A 12,827-nucleotide genomic window follows, 5' to 3' on the forward strand; every position below is an offset into this window, starting at 1 on the left:
GCCCATGAATTCTTCCAATAGTGGAGGCCGGTGGGTTACAGGACCCTGGGGCCCCGCATGCTCCTCAGTCATCTTGTTGTGTGTCTTATTTTCCACTCTAGTCTGTTCTTTGCAGTAATTTTAATGTCACTTAATCTGCCCTGAATGTTTTGAACCAGGAGGAATGGACAGAGTGTAACTTGCCTTGGGCCCTTACCTATTGGAGAGCTACTACCTATGAACCCTCCCTAAAGATAACTCTGAACACAGGATAAGCATGCATTCCAAGTATGATTTAATAAGAATTCTGCAAAGTACCAAGAAGTAAAAGGATAAGCATAGACTGACTCAAAGATCAAAAGGGCAGGAGGACTTTGAACTTTCAAGTCAATTTTCCCTCCAAAACATATGTTTAAAAGCCTTTATTGGCAGCAAACCTGAAGGCTTTGGCTTTGTGGTCTCATGTGCAAGCAGCCAGCCAACTTCAAAGGCTAAGACTTGCTAGCATTGGTTCCATCCTTCCTTAGTGAATAAATCAAGTGTCACTTGTTGAATTGGTCCCTGCACTGCCCCTATATCCTTGGAAGTCTCTAGAATTCAAGAATTGGCCAAAATTAACACAACATTGTAAACCAACTGTACTTCAATTAAAAAAAAAAGAATTGGCTAGTTTGAGCCTATGTAGTTTAGCAAATTTAAAATTGGTCCAAGGCAAATAAGCCTCAGAGCCAGAAACACCTCATATCACTGAAAGGCTAACAGAAAAAGGACTGGAAACCATACTGTATCTAGTCTCATGACTGTTTCTGTTGCTATTTGTATCATTCCAATTAAAAGAGGGGTGTACACAAATGAAGTGTCCTATAGTTGTGACGTGAAATAGTCCAGGATTGTGCTAGGCACGGGTTTTCTGAGCAGGGTGGTATGTGGTATGGTGGGGGATGAGCTGAAATGGAGGACAAGGTATGACAGGTGTGTGGAGTGGGCTGAGCCACCATGTTGCACAGCCACAGGGGACATCGCTCATTAGGATCTAAGTGAATGGCCTAGGGCAATGCACCTCCCTGGGGATCTAGGAGAGTGAGGGAGCTATCACCTCACCAGCCCAGCTGAGTAATGTCCTGGCAAACAGCAGCGTACTCTTTTCCCATTTGTCTATCCAGTGAGGGATGGCTTCTTTAATTTTCAGAATCTGTTTCATTGTCCCTATCCTCCCTGAAACTTTCCAAACACTGCATCCTGCCCTTGAGAGAGTTAAAAATATCATCTCTCATATTCTGTCTCTCCCCTAAATACAATTTCTTCACTGCACAAACCACACTGCAATTGGAAAAATTAGGTACTCTTTCCTTTGCTAGATCATTTTTTGAAGGCAGGAAACACTCTGTTTCATTCATATTTGTAATCCCAATGGCACCTAGTAGGCACTCAGCAAATGTTTGTTGAACTGCACCAAAGCAAAGGATGGTTCCATAATCTCTTAAATTCAAATCTAAAGACGAGCATTTCCTGAAGCGTGGACCACAGAACAGTAGTCCCAGAGAAATGCCTTTCCAAAAATAGTAAACAATGCAACCACAAAAATCACAGTGCATATTACATAATACAGGCTCTATGTAGCCTTGCAATTAAAAAAAATCTCTTTAACTTCGCAGAATTTTCAAATTCATTTGAGCAGGGGATCGTCCCTCTCTCCTCTGAGGTAACATAATATTTCTATGGACACTTAAGAAACATTGTCCCAGAGCATCTTGATGTATGTAAACCAAGCTCCAGTCACAATTCTCAAATCCAAATTGGGAGGCTGTCTTTCATCCATGAAAAAAAAAACCACTTTATGTATTTATTCATTTATATATTCACTTAACTAACATGAAGTTTTTATGGCTCGTATGCTAGGGATAACAACATAGGCCCTTGCCTTCCAAGAATTCATGGTTAATATAAGGAGACAGACAGCTAAAGAGCCCATTCTGATACCTACAACTCAGTGGCTCTGTGACAGAACCAGCAGGGTCCTGCCTCACACCCCTCCAGGCTGTCATGCACACTAAAGTCTGATCAGCTGGGAGGGGATGGGGAGAATTCACCTGAACGGGGTGTCCCAAGCTATTTGTGGTGAAGAACCAATTGGCTTTTGTGATATTGTGATTTATGATAAAAGACAGATATCTGTGTAGGGGCTGGCTGGTGCTCTTTGAAGTTCATAAAACCCAAATACCCCATTCCTGGACCCTCTGTGTGCCTGCATTATTTCACCAGAAGATAAAGACCATTCTTCCTTGACGCGTGTTTGCCCTAACAGAACTAACCACCCCTAGAAACGGCTAGTCTCAATAACCCAGGAGGACAGGCTTCACTACACAGCCTGCCCTTTCCAGAGTCATAAATCCTATTACTTAGAATAGCCCAGGCAAGTCTTACCTCACTCGTAACCAATCAGGCACCTGTGCACGAGCAGATCACACAGTCCCCTACCCCTGGTGTGCACAGCCCCTGCCCTAATAAATGACACTGCACGTTCACCCTCGGCGCTCACGCAGGCACCTCCCATCTGTGTGGCCGGCTGTTGCCTATAGCAGCGTACCTATTAAACTTTTCCTTTGTTTCTTAAACTTGCCTTTGTCTTTGGTAAATTCTTTTACCACCTGCAACATGGCCCACTGTGTTCTCCAGCAATTTGGTCTTCCTAAAACTCCTAGAATCTCCTAATAAGAAGATAAAGGTGTCTTAATATTCATAACAACCCCTTCACAACTATACCTGAGTGTATGTCAACGAGGCGACTTTTGGAAAGCCCCTAAGGATGGGGGCTGGTTGCCAGGGGAGTGTTTAGAGGGTTGGAACTCTCAATCTTCTCCCCTCCCTACCTCTCACCCACCACTGCAGAGAGGGGAAAGGGGCTGGAAACTGAGTTCAATCAATGATGGCCAATGATTCAGTCAATCATGCCTATGTAATGAAGCCTCCATTAAAAACTCAACAGAATAGAGTTCAAAGAGCTTCTGGGTGGGCCAACAATTGGAGATTTGGGGAGAGTAGTGCACTGAAGAGGGCATGGAAGCTCCCAGCCTTCCCCATTCACCTTGCCCTATGCATCTTTTCATTTAGTTGCTCATCTGTTTCCTTTGTGATGTTCTTTACAATAAGCTAGTAAACATAAGTAAATGCTTCTGAGTTCTATGAGCTACTCCAGAAAATTAACTGAATCCAAGGAGGGGATCGTTGGGACCTCCAATCTATAGCCCATGTCAGAAGCACAGGTGACACCTGGACTTGTGATTGGTGTCTTGAAGCAAGGTGGGGATCTTGGAGGCCTGAGCCCTTGACTGGTGGGATATGAAGCTATTTCCAGGAAGATATTGTCAGAATTGAACTAAATTGTAGAACACTCAGCTGATATTGGAAAGTTGCTTGTTGGTTTTGGGAAAAAAAAAAACAAAAACAAAGTTTTTCTTTTTCAGTTCACTGTGAATTGATACCTTTGCAAAATACATCAAAAATGTGTTACTAAGTCAGTGTGATATTGGTATAAAGAAAGACATATAGATCAACAGTCCAGAAATAAACCTTCAGATTCATGGTAAATTGATTTTCAATAAGGGTGCCGAGACGATTTAATGGGGAAATAGTACTCTTTTCAACAAATGATGCTGGAACATCTAACTATCTACATGTAAAAGAATAAAGTTGGATTCTTTCCTTTTATCATGCATAAAAATTAACTCAAAATTGATCACAGATCTAAATGTAAAAGTTATTCTTAGAAGAAAATATAAGAGCAAATTTTTGGAATTTTGGGTTAGACAAAGCTTAAAGTATATAACACCAAAAGCACTAGAGACAAAAGTGAAAAATAGATAATTGTATTTTACTAAAATGAAAAGCTTTTGTGCTTCAAAGGACACTATCAAGAGACTGAAAAGACAACCTATAGAATGGGAGAAGATATTTGCAAAACAGACATCTAATAAGGAATTTATAACCAGAATATATAAGGAACTCTTGGAACCCAACAATGAAAAAGATAAATAACCCAACTGAAAAATGGGGAAAGGGTCTGAATAGATATTTTTCCAAAGAAGACGTACAGATGGCCAAAGATGTGAGCAGGGTTTGTCAACTGACAGGTCGTGTGGTTCCCTGGCATTAGCAAGAGCAGGAAACCATAAGGAATGAAGGAGCAATGGGAGGGAAGAGTCTCAGAATCTATGGCGAGGAGCCAAATGTAGAGGGTAGCCCAAAAGGACTGTGGCCTTTGGTAGAGCAAACCCACTGCTTCCGGCAGGAAAGGAACCAGGGAAATAAATACCCCAACTCCACTATCTTCGTCCCTTTGATTTCCTTCCCCAGTGGCCAAACTCAGGGAGAGAGCTTGAGTCCCACGGCTGGAAGATAGTGGTGGAAACAGGGCTAGGCAGAGGTGAGTAAGTGATTTAGGGGGGAGGAGGCACAGGAAAGATGTATGAGTTGTTTCTGGACCAGGAAAGTCAAAATGAAATAAAAACTAAGGTGAGTAGGAGGGTAGGAACGGGGAAGGTAGGGGTGGGAACCCCATGTACTGCTGATTTAGGTGTGGTAAGGCTGTTGGCTGAGTAGGGTGTTCTCTGATGGGCAGATCCCAGGGGCGATTCAGCTTGGAGCAGAAGTGGCCTAAAAACTGTGGCACAGCCTCCTGACTTCTTATGTTGGAGCACTGCCTGTCGCCAGGGGTCAACAAACTTTTTCTTGAAGGGACAGATGGTAAATATTTTAAATTTTGCACCACAGCTACTCAACTACCATTGTAGTGGGAAAGCAGCCATGACAATATATAAGTGACTGTGTGGCTGTGTTCCAATACAACTTTATTTACAATTACAGGCAGCGGGCCTGGAGGCCAGAGTTTGCCAAACACTGCCCTGGACACTTAAGAATTCTTTCATCATTTTGCCTTCAGATAGACTATTTTTTTTTTTCCCAGATAGACTTTTGATGTATCTGTTTGAATGGCCTTTCCCCAGTTCTGGCTTCTGACCGATAAGCAATCTGGACTTCTTTCAGTGCACCAGGAAGGAATGAGTCAGTGGACTCTGCTTTAATTCCTATAGATGTCCAAGAAAGAAAGCATGTGTGGTTGACTAACCACTAAGAAGGGATTTGGGGCAGGAATTTCCAGCTGCAAATTTTTGATTTCAAATATTTTCCTGAAAATATGTTAGGTTACAGGAAGTTTTGCTTTTCATGCCAGGAACATACTCTAATCTGGTGAAATGAAGATTAAGCTTGGAAATCGCACGGACCTGAGTTCAAAGCCTGTCAATTACTATCTGTTCAGCCTTGCTGAACCAGTTGTCTCACCTGTAAATGCAGCTACCCCATACCTTCTAGGTAATGATAGCTATTATTATAAGGAGCTACAAAATATGTTCAGATTTGGAGCTTTTTTCTCTCTTGTTCTTTTCTACTGCTCTCTTTAAGACTGTTGATTCTGAAAGTTTGTTCCCAATCTACAGGATTTTCATTTGGGTTCTCTAAATGCTCCTCAGGCAAATCCAAAATAGATCCCAGACAATTTATATATTGATCGAGACCCTTTGTTTGCAAGCAAAAGAAACTGAATTCAAGCTATTGTAAAGGGAAAGAAGAAGGAGTGATTTATTGGATACCGGAGTAGTTCTCAGAAGTGAAGTGTGACAATTCAGCCTCAGGAAAGCACAACAGGACATTTCGGGGATTTCAGAAACTGAACTCATAGTCTCTCTTTCTCTCTCTGCATTTCTTTTCCTATGTGGACAAGTATTTTCTATACTTCAAGGAAGTATAGAAAGTTGAGAACTCTCAGTCACATCATGGCTTCACCATCTAAGAGGAAAGGAAAGTTCTTTGCTGCTTCTTCCTCTAGAGCTATATTTTAAAACCCCATGAAAGGCCTGTCCTGATTTGGGTCACATGTCCACTTCTCAGGCTAATTACCGCAGCTGTGGAGGTAGGTACTATGATCGCTGAGCATGAGTCAAGTATCCACATAACCTGATCTGGACCACACAGCTGGAGAGGGGGAAGATCACATGGATAGAGGCAGGGAAGAGAGATGTTACTGGAAGAAGGGTGGAAAGCCTTGCTGGGCAGAGAGATGTGCTGTATTCACAGGTGATATCTGCTCTACTAACTGTATTGATATAGCATTAAAAAAAAATGCCTGCCATGATTACAGTGCTAAGATCCTCAGAGTGATCTATGGAACAAATGGGGGCATCTGACTCTTGCCCTGTTTTGGGGAGCAGCAGGGTAGATGTCAGAGGAGAGGGTCATGAATAGGACATCTGGAATCAATTTAGTGTAGGGTATAAGGTAGAGAGTCTACCTGATAGTTTCCCAAATGATCACGCTAGGCCCATTAAAGTTCGATTCTGGTGCCAAAGACATGTTCTTCAGTCGAAAATTTAAAAAATGAAAGTCTAGTTCAGACTGTCTCCCTTTGTGACTCCTCTTTTTGTGTGTCTCTCTGTACTTCCCCTCCTCCCTGGCTCTCTCTCGGATACTGTCTCCCTAGCTATAAGTGTTGTAATGATCTTTTGCACTGCATATCACCTGGGATGCTGGAGAGGGGGCATATATATCAACTCAGAGGAAAGGAGATGGCCAGCAGCGTCACAGTGAACAAAATTCCCTTCCCTCTGTAGTTATTATGTCTGGGACTGTACTAGACACAGGATGTGTTACTCAGGACTTAACTTCAAGGGACAAAAACCCAACTAGTACTAAGTTGACAAAAAGTAGACAAAATGGAGAATCAGAGACTAGAATTCTGTGGAGACCCTCCCCTGCTTCTCCATGTGTGTGTGTTTGCTTTCTCTGCAAGGCTAGGGGCCAGGCAGCCAGCAGCCACCAGGCCAGCTCCTCCAGTTTTGACGCCAGAGAGAGGCTGACACTTGCTCTCCTTGGTGTCAAGTTTGCAGCCCTGGCTAAGGGTTCTTATTTGGGATAGGCTGGAGGTGGAATCAACATCAGTCGCCAAAACTCCGATCAGCCTTCAGTGGTCAGGCAGGTCACATAAATGTGAGAAATAGCCTGGTAGAAGCCAGGGGTTCTGGGGCCTGGGGCAAGTGAAAGAAGCCGTCACCCCCAAAGTACTTACATTCCTCCCTCCCCACTCCAAACCTTATACAAGTGAAATAAAAATACATGTGCTGCCTCCAAAGTCCACACTGGCTGAGTAGGAGTTTGTAACTTTTGAGTTAGAAGGTCTTAAGAATTTCTTAGCAATTCTGCAAATGAAAATGTGACTTTGATTATAAGCAAACAAAAGTGGGAGGAGTCTTTCCAGTCGGGAACACTGTATTTCACAAGGATAATCGAGGTGGGAGGTGCACCAAGCTGGGAGAATTTGCTAGGCATTCTTCTCTTTACTTTTCATAAAACTCAGCAACCTCCCAGAGTGAGGTCATAAATGTCTTTTAAAAAATGTTATCACTCTAGGCTCAGAAAATAAAGTCGTGTAAATTCAGTCTGTGCTTATAATTTTGTATCCCTTGACTGGATTGGGTTCTCAATGAACTCAATCAGGGTCAGGTCAAAGGCATGGTGGAGGGAGGCTCTCTGACTCTGAGGCAGGGGAAATTCAAGGGCCTTGGTGTCAGGTCATGGTAACCTCCATAGAGCTGGCCTGTTACCTTTGTCCAGGGACTTGTTGGTGGTGAGGGAGTTGGGGGGGTGTCCCCCATCTGATAACTTGTTCATTTGGTAAACTTTCATTCAGCTTTGAGCCAGGCACTGTTCTAGTGCGCAGTGATGAATAAGATGGACATGGTCTGGCTCTCACAGACTCTACATTCTACAGGAGGTTGTGCTTCAGTGAACAAGATGGATATAATTCTAAGGTTTGGACTTAGAGAATTAGGAGGGCTTCCTGGAGGGGGTGATATCTAAAGTAAATTCTGAAGGATTTGTAAACATCATCCAGGCAAATGGCAATGGGTGAGAGGTCAGTGGCCCAAACTTCCCAGGTGGCATTAACTTTTATGCAAACCAAGAATGTGTTTAGGGACCAGGCAAAGCAAGGGTATCAGAAAATGAGGCGGGAACATTTTTGGGGAATGAATTTGACATTGAAAAACATATCAGAGTACTCATTTTGGAGAAAGCTAAAACTCTGTGGGACTCCTGTCCTTGTATTTTGCAGTGAGGTACCCTTTTTATTCTGAATTACATATGGGAGACATGGCATCATAATCTTTTTGGTGTTTAGGGCCACTGAACATCCTTAGGAGCTGTTCTGGACTGAGTGGTGGGAGGGAGGTCTGTGGCCTCCCATTTCCTCTCCTCCAGGTTCTCCCCTCCTTAGTTCCTTCCCCTCCAGGGCTCAGCCTGCCTCATCACAGCTCTCCAGTAGGACCACTTCCTAGCATCCCTATTAAAATTTACTGCCCTTTTATTCCTTCCCCCAGGCAACTCTAATCCACAACGACATGGGAGTTAATGATCACATAGCATATAAATTACTCCCATAAGTGGGTAAACTAAATAACCTTTAATGATGGCAAGATTCCACTGTAATAAAGAAATATTAATAACCATCACTTACTAAGTACTCACTGTCATTCTTAATTTTGATTTCTTTTTCAAGTTATCCCCCATCTCAACAATTGTAACAACTATAATGGCTAAAATCTTTGGCTATTCTTCAACGTGTCAGGCTCTCCTCTAAGCTCTTTATGTTAGTTCTTACCTCCTAACATCCTTAAGAGCTAGGTTGTTATCTTCAAAATGGATGAGGAAAGGCATCGCTGCAGGTAAGGAGACTGGGGTGCACAGAGATTATGTAGCCTGTGCACCCAAGGTCATTCAGCTGGTGGTAGCTTACACCAGGACTTTGTACCAAGCAGTCTCTCTCTAGAGCCCTTCACCAAAGCTACCCAAGCCAACCACCCCAGAGAAAACTAGTTCTTCACTATTTTTTTTTGACACCAAAATGTTCTGCTTCCAAAATATATTACCAATCTATCCACTACTTTCCATTTCTCTATCTCCACCATGAGATCTCATCAAGAAATGTTTCACACAACACAGCTCACACAACTCAATAACAAAAAACCAAACAACCAATCAAAAAATGGGCAGAAGACCTAAATATCTTCTTCAAAGACACACAGATGGCCATACACATAAAAAGATGCTCAACATCACTATTCATCAGAGAAATGCAAATCAAAACTACAATGAGGTAACACCTCACACTGGTCAGAATGGCCACCATCAGAAAGTCTATAAATAATAAATGCTGGCATAATAAAGCAATAAATGCTGGAAAGGATGTGGAGAAAAAGGAACCCTCCTACCTGTTAGTAGAATGTAGTTTGGTGCAGCCACTATGGAAAACAGGATAGAGATTCCTTAAAAAACTAAAAATAAGAGTTATCCTATGATCCAGAAATCCCACTCCTGAGCATATATCCAGAGAAAACTCTAATTCAAAAAGATACATGTACCTCAATGTTTATAGCAGCACTATTTACAGTAGCCAAGACATGGAAGCAACTTAAATGTACATCGACATTTGCAGCAACATGGATGGACCTGGAGATTATCATTCTAAGTGAAGCAAGTGAGACAGAGAAAGACAAACACCATATGATATCACTTATGTGTGGTATCTAAAAAGTTATACAAATGAACTTATTTACAAAACAGAAACACTCACAGACATAAAAACAAACTTACAATGACCAAGGTGGAAGGGGGATGAGGGAGTCATAAATTAGGAGTTTGAGATTAGCAGATACAAATTTTACTATATATAAAATAGGTACACACTTTTAGAAGGTGGACTGCTGAGAGATGGCCTGACCTTTAGCTAAGGAAGCAGGTCACTGGAGCGTTGCTATTGCTGGCTGGCTAACTTTCTGAAGCAAGGGGATGTCCTTGACTGGGAAGCTGTCGTTGATTGATTCAAATAGATTCTGGTGGTTGCTTGTTTTATGGCCAAAGAACTATTAGCCTTTTCCTTTGCTCAACTTGGAGTAAACAGACTTGTTACTCTTTGCTTGCAGAAGCCACTGTCAAGTCTCTTGTCTTTTGCTGTGAGGAAAATGAGGAAGTACTGGAGGGTTTCTGAGCCAAAGGTCTGACTGACAATTTCAGAGGATCACTCTGCCTGCTGTGTAGACCAGGGTGCAAGCAGGGACACACGGTGGAGGTCCCTGCAGTCGCTCTGGTGGAGGAGACGTAATGAGAAGTGTTCTTGTTTTAGATATATTGATAGACAACCAAAACCCAAGATAATCCAAGTAGGCTAAGTACATTGGAGTGAACATAACAATATTTATTATGATACGACTGGATGACATTATAGAGTTCCCGGGTGGGGTTACTTTAGGAGGGGTCGGGGAAAAGCCTCTTTTCCCCTCTCCCTTTTTTCTTTTTAAATGGAGGTACTGGGGATTGAACCTTGGATCTCATTCTTGCTAAGAATGTGCTCAATCACTTGAGCAACCCCACCACCCCCAGGAAAAGCCTCCTTGAAGAGGTAAGACCTCAAAGATGAAAAAGAGCCTGAAGACCTTAAGGCCAGAGCCTACGTGTGTATGTGGGTGGGAGTGTGTAGCAGAGCTGAGGCCAGCGTGTCTAGAAGGTGGTGAGGGTGGGGGTTGGGTGAGAGGCACAGCTCAGGTGGGAGAGGGAAGCCGAAGCCCGATCCTTCCAGGCCTTCAGTGCAGAGAATGGATGGAGAGGACAGGGGCAAGAGAGGAGCAGGAAGTTGGAAAGGGAGACAATACAATAAAACACACTGTCATCAGGGGAATTTACGAGGCCTCATTAAAGTAACAAAGTGAAATCCAACTGAGAAGTTTTCATTGTGCCAGGGATTCTGTTTTAATGTTTGCCGAATTATAACTCATATATATGGTAGTATAAATTAAAGGGCAGCTGTGGTGTATAGATTAGGGAAGGAAAAAAGATACCAGCTATCCTCTGACCTTTAACACAAAGTCTGGGTTAGTCTAGATGATGTCTTTTCTGAGACTTTAAGTTGTGATCCACATCTCTCTCTCTCACCATGTGATCATGAAAAATGGTTACTGTTTATTGGGGGCTTCCTGAATACAGGTATTAAAGGCACAGGGAACACAGATTGTCAAGGCAGGTTGGCCTGGGATTCAACTGCAGAGGGCGTGTGGACTGGGTCTCCTGTCTCCCACAGTTAGCTCCCAGGGTAAGGAGAGTGCTTTATTCACCTTTATAGCCCTGGAGCTCCTAGCACTGTGCCTGGTAGACAGCAGCAACTAAACAATTTTTTCTGTTGACTCTGAAACAAGCATGTAGATTAGATCAATGGCACTGAAATAATACCGTATTAACTCAGGAAAAGTTGTCAGTCATCTTTGCATCTTTTGGTTCATCATCCACTCATACTTCTCCCAATTCTACTACTTCCTCCTTTACATTCCCTGCCTTTGAGTACATCATTTCACTCCTAAAACTCCACTTTATGGGTAATCACAGAGAAAGGGAGGTGTTAAATGCAGGCCAACTTTACTTCTTTTTAGCAAATAAATAACAGTTTAAGAGTTTGATTTTCATATGATACAAAGATCTTAAGTTAATGAGCCAACTTTTTTTTAGGGCTTTTCCTTTTTCTTTAATGGAGGTACTGGGGATTGAACCCAGGATCTGCTAAGCATGCACTCTACCACTGACTATCACCCTCCCCATTTAGGGCTTTCTATGTGCATTTACTGTAAGTGAATTCTAAACAATCCTTAGAAGTAGCTAGTATTACTCCCATTCTAGAGGTGAGGAAACTATCACGGAGAGGTAAAGAAATTTGGCCAGGGTCACAAGCCAGTGAGAGGTGGGGCTCTCACTCAAATTCAAATCAGGTTGTCTGATCCCACGGTGGCATTGCTAGTTAATCCTCCTGGGATAATTCTGAGGCTTTCTTTTGTCTTTGCTTCCTTATTTGCTCCGGAAATGTGAAAACATGCAGAGAAACAGTAGGAGCTTAATAAATAAAACATGTCTATATATTTTTCACTAATTAAAGCTGTAAAGTTTAATGTGGCACCGGGCCACTTGTTTAGTGGAAGTAAAAGAAACCCGATTCCGGGCTCCGGCTGCAAAAATCCTGCCCTCTTTGCCGTGAGTGATGCCTGGCTCACCGCCCGTTTGTGATGGTCACAGCCGAGAGAAGTCTGATGCAGCCTGCAGTCAGGGAAAACAGCGAGGGAGCTTGGCTGCACTGAGGCAAGAACGGGCCATGGATTCTTGCAGCCCAAATGTCATCTAGTTGGGAAAAGACACGTATCTTGTTGCAAATATTATGGGGGTGGGGGACAGGATATGCAACATTTTAAGCTGGGGTGAAGGCTGGCTAGACTGACCAGCTTGTTAAACCTGAAGGAGAGGATTTATCTGTAGGTGAAATGTGAAAAACGAACAGCCGACTTCAGTGATCGAGTGAGAGGGAGCTTTGTGCATGTGGCAACGTCAACAGGGACACAAGGCAAACACGAGGTACTGAAAGCGTTCCAGGTGGCAACCGTCGTTCAACTCAACCCTGTAGCTCGGGTGTCGCCCTGGCCGGCGGCTTCTGCCCTTGGTTTCCCCTTCTTAAAAATCGAGGCGCAGGAAGGCTGCACACAGGCGGGTGAGGCACTTTCACGTGGAAGGGGAGGAAGGAATTGAAAAGAGAGGGAGGGAAAGGCCCGGGAAAAACACCTCGGGACGCAAGCCCTCACTGACCTTAGCAGCATCGCGCCCGGGCCCCTGCAGCACGAAGCCCCTGCAGAGCGAGGAGGCCGCTGGCCCGCTCCTGCCGCGCCGCAGAGACTGCCCGGCGCCCACCGCCGCCCGCTCTGCAGGCGCGC

The 12,827-nt window shown here is 43.5% G+C and overlaps 1 long non-coding RNA gene across 1 annotated transcript; it reads right to left on the reverse strand.

Moving 5' to 3' along the window:
• Window positions 1-9,732: 9,732 nt before the first annotated feature.
• On the reverse strand, window positions 9,733-12,801 carry LOC140700181 (uncharacterized). Its single transcript, XR_012078469.1, has 3 exons — window positions 12,703-12,801; window positions 11,196-11,266; window positions 9,733-10,171 (listed from the first exon to the last, which is right to left on the reverse strand). It is a non-coding gene; the product is annotated as an uncharacterized lncRNA (long non-coding RNA).
• Between the last annotated feature and the right edge of the window lie 26 nt (window positions 12,802-12,827).

This window comes from Vicugna pacos, chromosome 12 (assembly GCF_048564905.1).
Source record: "Vicugna pacos chromosome 12, VicPac4, whole genome shotgun sequence".
Lineage (NCBI taxonomy): Eukaryota > Metazoa > Chordata > Mammalia > Artiodactyla > Camelidae > Vicugna > Vicugna pacos.